This window comes from Rhinolophus hipposideros (genome assembly GCF_964194185.1).
Source record: "Rhinolophus hipposideros genome assembly, chromosome: 8".
NCBI classification, from domain to species: domain Eukaryota; kingdom Metazoa; phylum Chordata; class Mammalia; order Chiroptera; family Rhinolophidae; genus Rhinolophus; species Rhinolophus hipposideros.
In genome coordinates, this window is record NC_138054.1 from 93,595,827 (window position 1) to 93,611,274 (window position 15,448).

Here is a 15,448-nt window from a genome sequence, read left to right on the forward strand (position 1 = left end):
GTCCTTTCAATCTTAGTTGTGGAGGGCGCCGCTCAGCTTCAAGTTGTTGTCCTTTCAGTCTTAGTTGTGGAGGGCGCAGCTCAGCTCCAGGTCCAGTTGCCGTTGCTAGTTGCAGGGGGCGCAGCCCACCATCCCTTGCGGGAGTCAAACCGGCAAACTTGTGGTTGAGAGGACGAGCTCCAACCAACTGAGCCATCTGGGAGGCAGCTCAGCTCAAGGTGCCCTGTTCAGTCTTAGTTGCAGGGGGCACAGCCCACCATCCCTTGTGGGACTCCAGGAGTTGAACCAGCAACCTTGTGGTTGAGAGCCCCCTGGCCCATGTGGGAATTGAACCAGCAGCCTTCGGAGTTAGGAACATGGAGCTCTAACCGCCTGAGTCACAGGGCCGGCCCTCTACTTGGTTTCAGACATGGACCACATGAACTTTTCTCAACTCACCTGAGATCCAACATGTTTGAAAATCACATCTTGTCCTTCCTTTGGTGTTTACACTGGACTTTTAAATTCAGTTTAAGCAGATCCTTATATATTAAGACACTTAAATAGATTTGATTTAATTAACAGGAGCCCAAAGTGACAGTTCAATCAGTGGAGAAGGCAATAAATAGAAAACTTGCCTTGGGACAGACATGCCATTATGTAAACAAAACAAGGTTTCTGGTGTTGTAACTTTATGAGAAGAGGGCTCGATTTTCCCCAAACATGGAGGATATATTTGGAGTTGGCATAAATACAGGCTGGCTAGCACCAGAAAATGTACCCTGGAGTCAGGGTGTCTTGGGGGTGGGGGTTGCTGCCCTATCTCCTGCTACAGTCCCATTTTCCTTGGGGGGGGCATGTTTCTGGGCTAGTGTGAAATAAGGGCAGGCACACCTGTGGCTGGTGTGTAACAGGCACACCTGCTTCTTGTTGCCAGCACCCAGGCCAGAGGCTGGCTTGAGCTCAGTGCCCCACACCTTGCGGAGTGTCCGGTGTCTGTGGACTCAAGGAAAAGAGCAGGCTCGTGGTTCAGGGATCTTGTGAATAAAACTCGAGTGGAAATTCAGATGGCCAAAAAGCCCATGATTTTGGTTATTTAAAACTATTTCATTCACTTATCTTTTAAAATAAGTTTTATTGGGGAGTATTGGGGAGCAGTGTGCCTCTCCAGGGCCCATCGGATCCAAGTCATTCTCCTTCAATCTAGTTGTGGAGGGGCAGCTCACCGGCCCATGTGGGAATGGCATGCGCTGCCCTGGTGTTCAGAGCTGGCGCTCTAAACAACTGACCCATCAGGCTGCCCCTACTTAAGGCTATTTTAATTCCTAAGTCAATTTTTGCAAAAATACTTAAGTAAAAAAGCCGTCTTGCTGATCAGGGACATCATGTGGCTGGTGGGAGAGGCCCCAGGTGCAGACAACAGGCGCACAGAAAGCGTGCGGAGGTGGAGATGGCCGACACCTGCAGGCAGGTGTGGTGGGAGCAGGACTGGCCTCCACTCCAGGCCCCGCCCCACGCCCAGGGCCCCGCCCCACGCCCAGGGCCCCGCCCCACGCCCAGGGCCCCGCCCCCAGGGCCCCGCCCCCGTCAGGGCCTCGCCCCATTCCGCGCCGTAGCTTCCGGTTCCGGGTCGCTGCGGGGTCGCGGGGACTTCAAACCGTGGCGCCTCAGTGGACGGTGGCCCCCGTGGTGGGTAGGACCCGTGGTGGGACCCCTCCCGCGGGACGCGTTCGGGGGTGGGCGGGGCCGGCGGGGGCCGGTGCAGAGGCTGCTCCGCGGCCGGCGCAGGACCCGGGTTCCGCGGGCGCAGCCCCTCCGGCCTCAGCGGCCCCCGCGGGGCGCGCGTCACGTGGGGCCGCCCTCGGGCTGGCTCTGCGGGAACCCGGCTCTTCCGGCCGCACAGCCTCCGACGCCCGTTCTCGTGCAAGTGTCCCCCCGCCTGCAGGCCCCACGCGGACACGAGTGGGCCGACGGAGGGCGCCTGGTTAACTCGAGGACTCTGCCCTGCAGGGGGACTTGCCGCGTGGCCGGGCGGCCCCGTCAGACGCTGGTTTGGCGCGGGGAGGGAATCCCGCACCTCGTGTGTGTTCAGTTGTGCTCTGTCCTCTCGCGTCCTTAGGTCGCGCTCTGGACACGTCGCAGAGCAGGTCCCGACTGGTGGCGCCCGTGGGGTGACGGGGCGGGGGACGCGGAGTCTCGCCCCGTTTGTTGTGGGACGCATGTGCGTGTTCTGTGTAACGGGCAGCCTGAGCTCACGGCGCGCTCCGCCACGGCCCCTCGCCCCCTTTCCCCCACGCCCCCACTCCTCCACTCACCCACGGCCCCCACGCACCCACTCACCCACGCCCCCACTCCCCCATGCCCCCTTGCCCCCACTCACCCACGCACCCATTCCCCCACTCCCCCACGCACCCACTCCCCACTCACCCACTCCCGCATTCCCCCACACCCCCACTCACCCACACCTGCACTCACCCACGCACCCACTCCCCCATGCCCCCACGCCCCCACTCACCCACGCCCGCACTCCCCCACGCACCCACTCCCCACTCACCCACTCCCGCATTCCCCCACGCCCCCACTCACCCACGCCCCCATTCCCCCACACCCCCACTCACCCACACCCGCACTCACCCACGCCCCCACTCACCCACGCACCCACTCCCCACTCACCCACTCCCGCATTCCCCCACGCCCCCACTCACCCACGCCCCCATTCCCCCACACCCCCACTCACCCACACCCGCACTCACCCACGCCCCCACTCACCCACGCCCCCACGGCTCCCCTCAGCCTCCACTCCTTCTCAGGGCGCGGCCTGCATCGTGGCGCTCTCTCCTCCCGCTGCCACACATCTGCTCCCGGGTCCCCCAGTGCCTTCACCTCCCCCCCATGATGTGTCTGCCCGAGAGGACCCAGTGCCACCCAGTGCCGTCCAGCTCTGCCACCTGGTAGCATTGTCTGCCCTCCAAGTGAAAAGGCCATTGGTCCCCTCAAAGCAGGCCAACCAGACACACTTCTCCGGGAAGCCTCCAACCCCACGAGATGGTTGCGCGGTGCCGGAGCCGGGCCCTCCGGCCGCCTTGGCCTGGCTGTCTTTGGGGTGGGGGGCGGGAGCAAAGCGCTGTTGCAGAGATTAACACGAGAGCAGCTGCCTGCTTCCCGTGGCGGAGGACCAGCTGTGCGATGTGGGGCGAGCCTTCAGGGCCGAGCGTCTGTCCAACACGTGGGTGGTTCCAGAACGGGAGGCAGATGTGGTCCTCACCGACCAGCGTCCGGTTTCATCCACCGCCTGCTGTGGGCAGGCCCTGCTCCCCGTGCAGCTAAGTCCCCGTCCTGTGGGGCTGAAATGGTGCAGAGACGCAGGTGGAGCCGGGTGTCAGGGGCAGGACAACGTTCCATGATGAGAGGTCCAGCCGGTGGGGAGAGGGAGCGTGCAGGGGGGCTGTGGGAGAGGAGGGGGGCGTTGGAGCAGGGACCTGAGTGAGCAAGTGAGCTGGCCCTGCAGGTGTGCGGGGGACAAGCCCTCTGGACAGACAGGATACTGAGTTCTCACAAGGCCCTGACGTAGGAGCCTGTGTACCTTGTTCAGGGAATAGTGTGACCAAGCTGGCAGGAGTGCAGCAAAGTTGGGGTTAGGGGTGGAACGTAAGCTCAGAGTGGTGGCCAGGGTCCCGGGCGCGGAGCCTCCAGGGGCCACTGGGCACGTGAGCAGAAGGCTGATGTGACTCACATTTTGACAGCATTGCTCTGGCTGGCAGGTTCTTTCAGTGCTGCCGGAGGCCACACTCTAGGGGGCCAAGGGTGGAAGGAGGCGGGGAGGCCGGGGGTGGTGGAAGGCTGGACCCTCTACCAGCAAAAGGATTACGACTCACTATTGTGAGACTTTATCATCAGACAGACCATTCAGCTAAACATGTGCAATAACAATAAAGTGAGTCGTAATCTGGTGGAGGGTCCAACCTTCAATTCGTAAAAACGTAGCACCTGTGAAGTGCAGTAAAGCGGCGCCATAAAGCACAAATGCCTGTAGTTCAGGGCCGGACCAGGTGGCACTGGGCTTGCATGTGGGAGATTAAACGGCTTCGTTGCTAACACGCCGGCAGAGCAGAGTAACCCACCCCACTTGGGGTAGCGGTACCCCAACAACTGAGCGGAACCCTGGGGGGCAGCACTCTACACTTACTGCCAACGCTGACTGGCACGAGCACAGGGGCCCAGGCGGGCGGGGGAGGGCCTGGCACTTCCCAGGCTCATGTCACAGAGCTGGCTGGTACACAACAGGCCTGGCCAGCTTGCACCCACTGCTGACTCGCCCAAGTCTTTAGCTACTCGTAATACTAAATATGTTGTAATAACACATTAAGGAAGTTTAATCCCACTTGTTATTGCACATGTTTAGTGGAATGCTCTAGTTTGATGATAAAATCTCATTTTTATCACATAAGCACATTTATGAACATTTAAAATGTATGTTTATGGAAAGCTGGCGAATGTTAGGTCTTATGTGACAGCTCTTCTAGTACCTCCGTTCTTAGGAAAGTTTCCACTTTTAATCAAAGAGTGGCACACGTGGAATGCACACATTCGTATGTAACACACACGGGAGGGTGTCTGAGCTCCGTGTGTTTCACACATGACCTGTGTGACCCCCCCCAGCACCTTCTCAGTCCCCAGGAGCCCCCTGGGGCCCCTTCTAGTCCAGACCCCGGGGTAACACTGTTGGCTGAGGAAGGAGTTCAAGTGCTGATAGATTGTCATTCTGGAAATCTTAATAGTATTTGATTCAGGGAATTCCGTGATACTCTGTCTCGAGTAGGGTCCATAATTTTCTCAGAGTTCTTCAGTGAAAGTTAACGAGGCATGGTCTCTGGAACTGTTTTTGCAGCTCCTTATGTCAAGCCTCTGTCTTAATTCATAGTTATTTCATAGTTAATTATTCTGCTGTGCCTGAGTGTGGGGACAGGGTCCCAGAGAGCAGTTTCCAGGCTCTTGGCCTCACGTGGAAAGGTGCTGGCTCGGTTATTAGATGGCCACCAGCTGTTACCGGTTAGCCATTAGCCACTAATATAACTGCTGTGGCTACGCTGGTTGGTTAGTTCGTTGGCAGAGAAGCGGATGGTGGATTGCGGGTCGTGTGGCTACTGCTTCCTGTGTCTCCAACTCAGCCACCAGCGAGAATATAGTGGTATGAACCCCATGGCTCCGTTGGTGTTACTTTTTGGCCTCACTGTATCTTGCATTGTTGTGCGGGGAGCGGGAGCTGAGACCCTGCATTGCGCTGAGCAGTCGATAGAATGGTGTTGACAGCATGGGTTCTGGAACTTTCTAGCTCTCAAATTGAAACACCCACTTAACATTCCATTTAATTCCCGCAGTGTCTCCGGAGTCGACTGTTCCCCACCAGAGGCAGCTTCTCAAATAGTGATGGACGCTCTGAGAGCAGGTAAGGGCTGGAGTTCATTCTGTCCACCCCCGTCACGCCTGTGGTTTCCAGCGGGCAGAACCTGTCTGCTGAGGAGGGTGGGGGCTGTACGCGAAGACGAGGCGAGAACCTTGGAAATCCGGGAGGCTCCCAGGTACCTGGTACCTGGTTAGCATTTCGTACAGCGTATTCTTTAATTGGCGCTGTACTGGGGAAGGGAGAGGTTTTGTTTGTCCGTACTTTGTGGGGGAAACGAGGTGATTGAGACAAGAGTATGAAACACATGGCCTTCCCAGCGTTATGTGGCAGTGCCCCTGAGAATCTGACACCTCCCCACCATGTGGGGTGTGTGTTACCATTCTGTTTCAGTTGTGTTCAAATGCACAGACCATACAGTTCACCATGCTGACCGTCGTTAAGTGCAAGTTCAGGGGCATCGGGTACGTTCACACTGTTGTGCAGCCGAATCGCCACCGTCTGCAAAGCGCCTTCCATCGTCCCACACTGGGACTCGGTCCCCGTGAAACACTGACTGCCCAGCCCCTGGCCCCCGCCCTCGGTGTTCCCACGAAGCTGACTCGAGGCGTTTCACGTCGGGGGAATCATACAGTATGTAGCGCCTCGTGTCTGACTTGGTTCAGCCCAGTGTCCTCGGGCTCCGTCCACGCTCCAGCGTCTGTGGAAATCTCCTTCCTTCTTCAGAATACTCCGTGTGTGGATGGACCACGTCTTGTGTGTCCTCCGTTTGTCAGTGGACACGGGTTGCTTCCACTTCAGGCCTCTTGTGAGTCACGCTGCTGTGAACAGGGGGTCTAGCCGCTTGAGACTTCTGCCTCCGTTCCCGCTGGGCTGAGAGGTTTTGTCACGAGTGGATGTGGAGTTTTGTCAATTGCTGTTTCTGCGCGTACTGGGACGACAAGTGGTTCTCAAAACTCCCAGTGCTTGCTTTCCTGGGATGAGCTCACTTGGTCATGCTGTGTTACCCTTTTTTATACTGGTGCATTCCTTTTGCTGAGTTCTTAATTATTTGTGTGTCTTTGTGCATGAGAGGTACTTGTAGTTTTGTAATGTTTCCCTCTGGGGTGAGCCTCAGACTCTTAGCTCCCTAGGATGTGCACGCAGACCTAGGTCCACTTTGTCAACCCTTGCTGCTTGAGGTGGACGCTAAGTCCTTGTAACTGGATTTTATCTTCAGAATATTCAGTGTTCCACAAAAGGGCCCTAGCTTAGGCTCTTAAGTCATAACCTTTTCATTCAGGAACTGCAGGCTGACCGTTACCTATTCAAAGAAGACTTGGAAAAGCTCCAGGAGTCCTTAAGGCCTCAGATAGGTCTGCGTTGCATGATACGGAAATTGCTTGAAATTAATTCTCCCAGAAGTGCCACCTCACCTGGGGAAGGCTTAATGAAAACCAGGGCACTGTGATTCTCAAGCTGGGGTGTTCTTTGAGATCTGGGCATTCTCCGTAAACATTTCTTAATTCAGCATCTACGTTTTGGTGAGCTAAAGGAAATTAGACATGTTTGGGCATTTGTTGGAGCCACATAGGCTCGAGCCAATGTGTTGGGGTCCCGCCCTGGCTTGGTCCCTTGCGGGCTGCATGACCCTGGGCGCCTTTCTCACCCTCTGCCACGTTACAGGAAAGGAAGCTGGTCCATGTGTTAACAGTAGCCAGCTCCCTGTCATTACCTGCAGGCTGCAGCTCTTGGCACTGCTCCTGCAGCCGGGTGACCACATGGTAGCCAGTAATGCCACGTCATTTCAGTGACCAGCTTGTTGGGTCTGTTGACACATTGGCATGAAGCCGTAGACGCTAATTGTCGTGGGAGTGTGCTGTGAGTGGCACTGAGACCCGGGGAAGGATCTGCAGTGATTTGAACAGAGAAAGGTGATGGGCACTCGGGGTCCACAGTCAGCACGTCACACAGAAGCTTGTGTGGAGGTGTCACTCTTCAGCAAAGCTTCTGCACATCAAATAAATGTTTACCTGAATTTAGTTGGTTTCGTGATTATACATTTAGCTTATACATTAGTTTTGGTTAATAGTTAATAAGAGGAATTAATACCTGGTTTTGCGTTATATGCGTTATATTTGGAATGGTGTAAGTCAGCACTGGGCATCTGTGAGAATTTTTTTCCCTCTAAAAGGTGTCTGTGTCTCATTTAGGCTTGAGAAACACTGATAAAAATTATATCTGTATTTGTAAAGGTCAAGATGGATGTGTTTTTTCCCCTGCCTTGTGCCATCCTTAAAGCAATGTGTCCTACGCCTTTTGTCACCAGAAATAAGGCTCCGGGTGACAGCTGCCGGGCCTTGGGGCAGAGAAAACCGAGGTTGGGAATTTCCGTGTGCTGTCCGAGCTGTGACCTCCCGATGTCCTTATGATTTTCGGGGAAGGAGGCGCTCTGTGAGGGTCTGCCTGCGTTGGACAGGCAGACTGCTGAGCTCTGCTTCTGGGAAGCTGACAGACGCATGGGGCAAGCCTCTGCTCTGTGGATTTTACAAGTAGGAGTAGTGTCCTAGTGATGAAAAGATCTCTAAGTAAAATTCTGTGAAACGTGCAGGGTCCTTTTTAAAAGAAGCTAACCTGCAATCTCTAACCTGCACTTCTCATATCCAGAGGCGGTAAATAGGTGTTGTTTTTAACGTGGGCTTTTTGTGTGACTAGTATTCGTTCTAAAGAGATAGCGGTAGGGGTCCCACAGGAAGAGAGCAGACTTCGGAGCGAGCCCCGCGAGGTGCTGACGGAGGCCCTGCCGGTCACCGTGCTGTGGCTTGCCTCTGCCACGGAACCGCAGGGCCTGTTTGTCTCCTGCGCAGAGCACACAGTATGGATCACGGCTGCTTATTGGCCAGAGTTGAATGGAGGCCAGGAGCCATGCTGGGCGCTGGGTGTCACTGAGGAATGAAACAGAATGGCCTTTGCGCGTGAGCTTGCCACCTGGAGGCAGGGACAGTGGCAGAGCAGATCTACGGCCCGATATGGCACCAGAAAGACTGCACGGTGTTGGAAGTGTTCGGATGCAAACAAGGTAGGACAGAGCTTAAGAAAGGGGCCTGGGAGGCTGCCCGCTGCCTCGCGTAGGCCCTGCATCCAGTGCTCAGGCCTTAAAAGGGTTTCGAGGCATGTGACCCAGGAGAGACTCTGGCATTGGATTCGCCCTGGGAGCTTGGCTGGCCAGACTTGCTGACGTCCATGGGCTGTGGGGTGGGCCCCCCGCTTGTTTCTCCTCCTGCAGGCGCGGACCCTCCGTCCGGTTCTTACACAAGAAGGTCTGGGACGGCCGTGCCCTGGGGGAGCTCTATCGGGTCACTGCTGTCAGCAGTGTGTACCCGGCAGCCTGTCCTGAGGGAGTCAGGTGGGGGACCCCCGTGCTGGAGATGCTCTCGCCTACCTCGAGCAGGGAGCCCGTGGGGGTGCCCGGGTGCGTCCGTCCAGGTAGGGTTTTCTACAGCGTGGCCATGTACGATGTGGACGTCGTCAGCCTGCTGCTGGGGGAGCGCCCTCTGCCCAGGTGGGACGGGGTTTCTTCCAGGGCTCTCCTACGCCACCTGGGCGGGCTGGCCCCGCCTGGGACTGTGCAGGGCTCTGCCCAGCCGCCCTCCGTGCTTCCCGAGGGCTAACGTTTGTTGCACTGGTGCCGGATGACCCTGCCTCCACAGCCAAGCAGAAGGAAGGGTCTGGGCCACGGATTGAGTGGGTAGCAAGGGACCCTGGGGGGACTGGGGACAGCAGTGTCACCCCAAGTGCCGTGAGATACAGGGCAAAGAGGGGGGATGGGACAGGGCACATGTGGCCAGTGGGCTGTGTCTAACTAACAGGAAGTGAAGAGGGCTTGACCTCCCAAGCCCTCCCTGGAAAAATGCTCAGTAGGTGACACCACAGCCGTGGGTAGTGAGTGGAATTGGGCACAGGAGTGAAAGCCACGCCTGCTTCCTGACCTGCTGACTTGGGTGTGAGGTGAGCCTGGAGCCCTGCTGGGATGGTGGGTCTCTGCTCACAGCGGGGGAGGGTCGCCGTGGGGGGCACGCTGCTCCCCCACCTGGAGGACAAAGCCCTCTCGACTCAGGTGCCCCTGACCTTCAGCTGCCTGCCTCGCCCTTTTAGAGCAGAGCCCCCAGAGTTGTTGCGCCTGTGGCCTTCCCTCCCTTCTTCCATCCTCTCTGGACTCTGCTTCCTTGGGTCTCCGCTGACCCCGTGAGGCCAACTCTGGGGTCCAGGCCTCCCAGTTGGCCATCAGAGCTCAGCAATGTGGCCTTTCGCTCCTCCGTGGAAGGACATTGCTAGAGCACACGCAGCTGGTGGTTCCTCCCCCCCAAGTCTCATTTCCAGTCCCCAAGTCTCCACGTGGAGGGGTAGTGGCCCATTTGCACCCTGGGTGATGCCACCAGACCCCGCCTTTCCCTCAGCCAGTGCTGCTGACCGCCCATGTCCACACCTTTCCCCTGAACCCTGCTGGGCATCTTCACGTGGACAGTGGGTAGTTAACGTGCCCAAAGTGACCTCCCTCCCCGTCCCGGTAAATGGCCCTCCTCCTGTGTCACTCAAGCCACAGCCGTCGCCCCCGCTGGCTCCTCTGTTTCCCCACGTCCCGTTGTGGGCAGCTCATGCCAGCACTGTCAGCTCCTGCTCAGAACACATCCGCCACCCCCACCCTGCTGGGCGCCCCCGGTCCTGGCTGGCCTGTCACCATAGCCTCTGCCTGGTCCCCTCGTAGCCTCCCTTCCGCACAGTGGCCATGCAAGTCAGACCAGGTCCCCCTCTGCTCTGAACCCTCCAGGGGTCCTCGCCAACTCACCAGGCACTTGGGGAGTGATCACCCCTAAAATGAAAAAGTCTTTGATTGATTGACCAGCCATAACTCCCTTTTTTCTCTCACTGTTCTGTTTGCTATGAAGTTGTACACCATGTTTTTAAATAAAATGTCGTGTCTTTTTGGGGTACCAGAAGTTTTTCAGTTTGCCTGAATTAACATCTGTAGCACCTACAATGTCCTCCCACCAGATGTGGTCTCCTTAACAGACGCTGATACTATTGCAATTTCCTAGGGGGGCTGTTGTCAGTGTGGACGTCCGCCAGCACTGCACAAAAAGCTGTGATCAGAGACGGCGAGGTAACCGCCTCCTCACCTCCACCCCCACCCCAGCCAGTGTGAATCGGGAAACAGTCTCGTTCTGACAGGTTAGGGTTAGAGAGACGCACGGCGTGGTCTGGCCTCGCTCGATTCAGTGCACGCAGAGGGAGTGGCATGGAGTGGCACCGCACAGTAGGCCCTCAGTCAACACTGCTCACTTTTTAAAAGTACTTTTGAACTTCTGTGGTGAGAGCCATATATTCCGTACTTTGATGACTGAGATCCTTTCTTTGGTCCCAGGAACACGTTAGGAAATTGTCTTCCTGAAGGTGATTTTCTTTATGCCAGTTGTCATTTCAGAGACAACCGTGGTAACAGTGTGCCGTGGTAACAGTGTGCCATGGCACAGAATCGAAGCAGTCCTGGAAAACAGGGTGTCACATGTCCCCCATTACATGGAGAATAGGGTGTCACATGTCCCCCCATTACATGGAGAATAGGGTGTCATGTGCTCCCCCCATTACATGGAGAATAGGGTGTCACGTGCCCCTCATTACATGGAGAATAGGGTGTCACGTGCCCCCCATTACATGGAGAATAGGGTGTCACGTGCCCCCCATTACATGGAGAATAGGGTGTCACGTGTCCCCCATTACATGGAGAATAGGGTGTCACGTGCTCCCCATTACGTGGAGAATAGGGTGTCACGTGCCCCCCATTACGTGGAGAATAGGGTGTCACGTGCCCCCCATTACGTGGAGAATAGGGTGTCATGTGCTCCCCCCATTACGTGGAGAATAGGGTGTCACGTGCCCCCCATTACATGGAGAATAGGGTGTCATGTGCCCCCCATTACATGGAGAATAGGGTGTAATGTGCTCCCCCCATTACAAGTTACCACCACACGGACTGTCTCGTTTGCAATCACGGCCCTTTCCGGTCTGCCGACTTCCTAAGTGCGTGGTTCTCAAGGCTCCCTGTGGCTGGACCATCAGAAGCCCCTGGGCATCTCCGGCCAGGGCCCTGCCCACTCCCTGGACGCCCAGGCCCAGGCTGGGCGCTGCTAGCAGGCACAGCGCCAGTTCTTCAGACGCTTTCTCAGGACCTTCAAGGTCGGTCGAGTGCTCAGGAAGGACTCGGGCTCCCTTGACCTCCAACTAGAATATTTCAAGTTACAGTCAGGCAGTGGATGTGTCACTTTTGGGGTGCAAGGCGCGTTCCAGCCGGGTCAGGCGTTTTGAGTGTCACCTGCCTTGGACCTATTTTCGAAACAGTCTAACGGGTGTCTCTTCAGGTTAGATGATTGTACCATGTTGCCTGAAGTGGCGTAAGGAATGTCTTTAGTTCTGGTCTGTACAGTGACGGTTACTTCCCAATCCCTGGCAGCTGGGGAATTTCCCATGTCCTTGGAGAGGTGACTGGGACGGGAGACAGCCAGTGGCCCCCTGGGGACCAGCCGCGGAGGCCCGTGGCCTCTCCGTCTCCCCACCAGAGGCAGTGTCTTGGGCTCTGGTAGAGGTCTCGGTTTTTGCCCTAAATCTGTGCAGACACACTCTGTGTCCAGGGAAAGAGCCCCCCGCAGTCAGAGGGCAGCTGCTTGGGGCCCTTTGGGTGGCTGCTGCTGCGGAGCGATCCTGGTGGAGCCGGGCAGCTGTGGACCTGCAACATGAAGCAGTCGAGACCCCTGTGGTCAGGACGGAAGTGCCGTGAGCCCCAACGGGCTTGCACCCGTGAGCTGCCTGAGATCTGATGGCCTAGTCACATGTGCCCGTTACCGAGAGACATGTGACATTACCTTCACCGGAGACTGAGCAGGGGGAGCCCTTGGGACCCAAGAGTGTTTCAGTACTGGTGGGACAGCTTGTTTCAGGTTTCGTCAGAGTCAGGAGACAGGTTGGTGTTGCTTCCGTTTTGAACTTGGGCCTGGAGAGTGAGGGGTTCCCCGCTGGTTGCAGTCTCCTTGGCAGGGTGCCTCGGAAGGATGCGAGTCAGGAATTGGACCCGAGCCCAGTTCCTGGCGCCCCCAGGGTTTGGCGTCTCCGTGTGGCAGGAGAGTGGGAGGCTGGTTCAGATGTTAGACTGTCGTGTGCACGAAGCAGGCTGCAGGTTTCGTGGGGCCTTTTTGGGCAGTTATAACAGTATTTCAAAACCAGTTTTCTTGAAGAATCTGTGACTATTTTGCACAATGATATTATGTAACACTCCTCCTAAACATAGGATAAAATATTGTAGTATGTGTTATTAAAACACCATTTTTAAATGCTTGCCTGAATATAGACTTTCTCTTTGGATGTCAGTGGGACAGGAGCTGACTGTTTCCTCCAAGGGGCATGAGAACATTTCAGAGACAGGCCTTCTTCCTTTGCAGCAGTTTTATGTGCTGGACACAGGGAGTGCCTCGCCTTGCCGAGTGGCAGATGTGCCCTGAATCCAGGTTATCTTTTTACAGTTACAGTCAAACCTATTGGAGATGCTTTTATATGTTTGAAAATAATTGTATTTCTTGTAACCTACTTTAAAAAAAAGTTTTGTAATAAAGCTCTTAAAATCCCCCTTGTGCCCAAAACACTAGCTTTACTGTGATCATTCCTCAAAGGGCCTTTTTAGGGTCTCTGATTCTACGCTGTATGTGGTGGTGTCTTTCTCATTGAACAACCCGAGTCTGTTTCCCACCCAGTTCTGACATGTTGACATGTTTGTGATTCAGATTTCTGTCGCTGTGATGGGATGGGGCCATGTCTCGCTTAGTCCTCCACAGTGGGCCTTGAGGACACAGGACAGTTCTGTGGAGAGGGATGTGTGAAGGGGTAGGCGTGAGTAGGTCAGAAAGCTGAGGCTGGCCGGGGCCCACCGGGCACCTCCTGGCCCCGCCCGGCACCTCCTGGTCCTGCCCGGCACCCCTGGCCTCTCCTGGCCCGCTCACTGGCTATTGGTGGCCCAGTGGCATGCTCTCCTCCCACCCTCCACCCTCCACCCCCCACCCCCGACCTGAGCGAGCAGCAGAGGAACCTGGATTTGGACTCCTCACTTGGGTCCCTGATACCTTGTTCTGCTTAGTTTCAGCCTGGTGGCTAAAAAGACTCGGCCTCTCGCAAGTCTGAATGGATTTCGAGAGCCCTGTTTGTGCTGTGACAGGTCCCCAGTTCCTTGTCCACAGTTCTGAAATCCAGAACGGACATGAAGCCCATGTGGCCTCAAGCCTCCAGCCTGAGCTGAGCTGACAGGAGCTCCCTGCCATCTTTTCATTCCTAAGTTTTGTGAGGAACATGAGTGCGCGCGACTCCACACACCCGGGACGGACGCCGTATGGACCTTTCTGAAGTCGCGCCCCGGTGAGTGGCATGGGCTTGAAAGAGGTTGGCGGGCCTGCCCTCCAGAAGGCTTGTGACGGCCAGGTCAAGGCCGAGCGCAGTTCTGTGAGGTTAGCCAGGTTTGCTGGGACAGAGCCTCGTGACTTGCCCAGGGTCCTGAGTCGGCACTGAGCACACAGCCCTGAGGCGCAGGGAGAAGCTCCCCGTGGGCTCAGCACACGCACCGAAAACACGGGACAGACCCCATGGGGCGGCCAGGCCAGCGTGAGCCTGCAGTCTCCCTCGCCTGTCAGGAGCTGCCTGTACGTGACCTGTTGTCTTCTTAGCTGAGTTACTCATGACACCGTCCTTGGAACATGTGCTTTATTATGTTACAAAAACGAAAATTCCCACCAAAACAGCTAAAAAAATAACACATTTCCCCAAGATGACATTACTCAAAAAAGTCAATAAAATCATTGGAATACATCCATTAACACTGCTGGAAGAAGCGCATTACATTAAAAACATGGGTGGAGTATTTTTTCAAACCTTAAAGCATTAAAGTGCTTTAAACGAACGTTAACCGAGAAGTGGATGTTTGTGCGACCTGTTCTACGGGACAAGTTACACTGCACCCCAGATCTGTGCATGTCACTTGTTGGGGACCTGGGCCACCAATCGGTAAGCCAGACCTGCAGGAAATGATGGCTTGCCAGCCGTCCAGCCCTGGTGGGCAGTGGGGCCCCAGCCGAGGCCAGCAGTGGCACGGACTGCCTCAAGGGTTGGCTGGCTGCCCGCGTGGTGCGCAGCCGAGGCCGGGGCCTTTGGGCAGTGACGCGTGTCTGGCTCAGCAGGCGCGTCCTAAGGCGCACCAAGAGCTCCTCTCCCGCCGCTGCACCCCTGGGGGACTTCACAGCGTAAAGCACGCGCATTTGTCTCTGTTCGAGTTTTGAAGGACCAGAGCTTCAAACCCGGAGGATTGCTGCTTCTGTCCATTTGCATTTTCTTGACCAAGTTTCTGCTCATTTATCGTCACAATTTGTTCCCTACAGTGGCGCTCCTCCCTCAGTGAAGGGACACTGCTTTGTGTGTGTCTGCGGAGCCTGCATACGGCCTGGGGCCCCTGGGCGGACCTCACCCTCCCACTAACCCTTTCTGGAGCACCAGGTGGGGGGCCCCTGTGGCATTCCCTACCAGACGCTGGCCTTTGGGGACGTGCCTAAGAAACAAAGCCACTTGAGACCCGGGAACTCAGTTGGGTTATGGACCCCAGGCGGTTGGCTTGCCGTCTCCCCAGTAGCCCTGAGTCTGTAGCTGTGACTGCAACTTTCAAGCGTGGTGTGTGTTCTGGGGAGATGGCAGACCCCACCCCCCAGGAGTGGAGCATCTCTGGCTAACTGGCAAAGCCTGGCGCCTGCTGGAATAAGCTGGTTCTGTTACCCCGCAGTTCTCAACTCTGGCTGCAGGTCGGAGCCTCCAGGGCGCTCTGACAACCCTGAAATGTGGTCCCCGGGAGCGCACAGGAAGGGGTACGGTGGGTACACTGTCCTAAACACAGGTATCTGCCCCCGTCAGCACAGAAGACAGGCTGGCAGTGTTTACGCTCACGGCTTCCCGTGATGAAGTCCTGGTCTGGAGACAACCCTGCTGGTGCCTTTGGGGCAGAGGAGGCTC

General features: G+C 56.3%; 1 long non-coding RNA gene across 2 annotated transcripts; it reads left to right on the forward strand.

Annotated features, from left to right (window-relative positions):
* The first annotated feature begins 1,599 nt into the window (after positions 1-1,599).
* LOC308500594 lies at positions 1,600-14,150 on the forward strand. Of its 2 annotated transcripts, none has more exons than XR_013993752.1 (3): positions 1,600-1,668; positions 5,358-5,425; positions 5,774-14,150. It is a non-coding gene; the product is annotated as an uncharacterized lncRNA (long non-coding RNA). The 2 variants fall into 2 exon arrangements; XR_013993753.1 differs by having other exon boundaries at positions 1,601-1,672.
* The last annotated feature ends 1,298 nt before the right edge of the window (positions 14,151-15,448 follow it).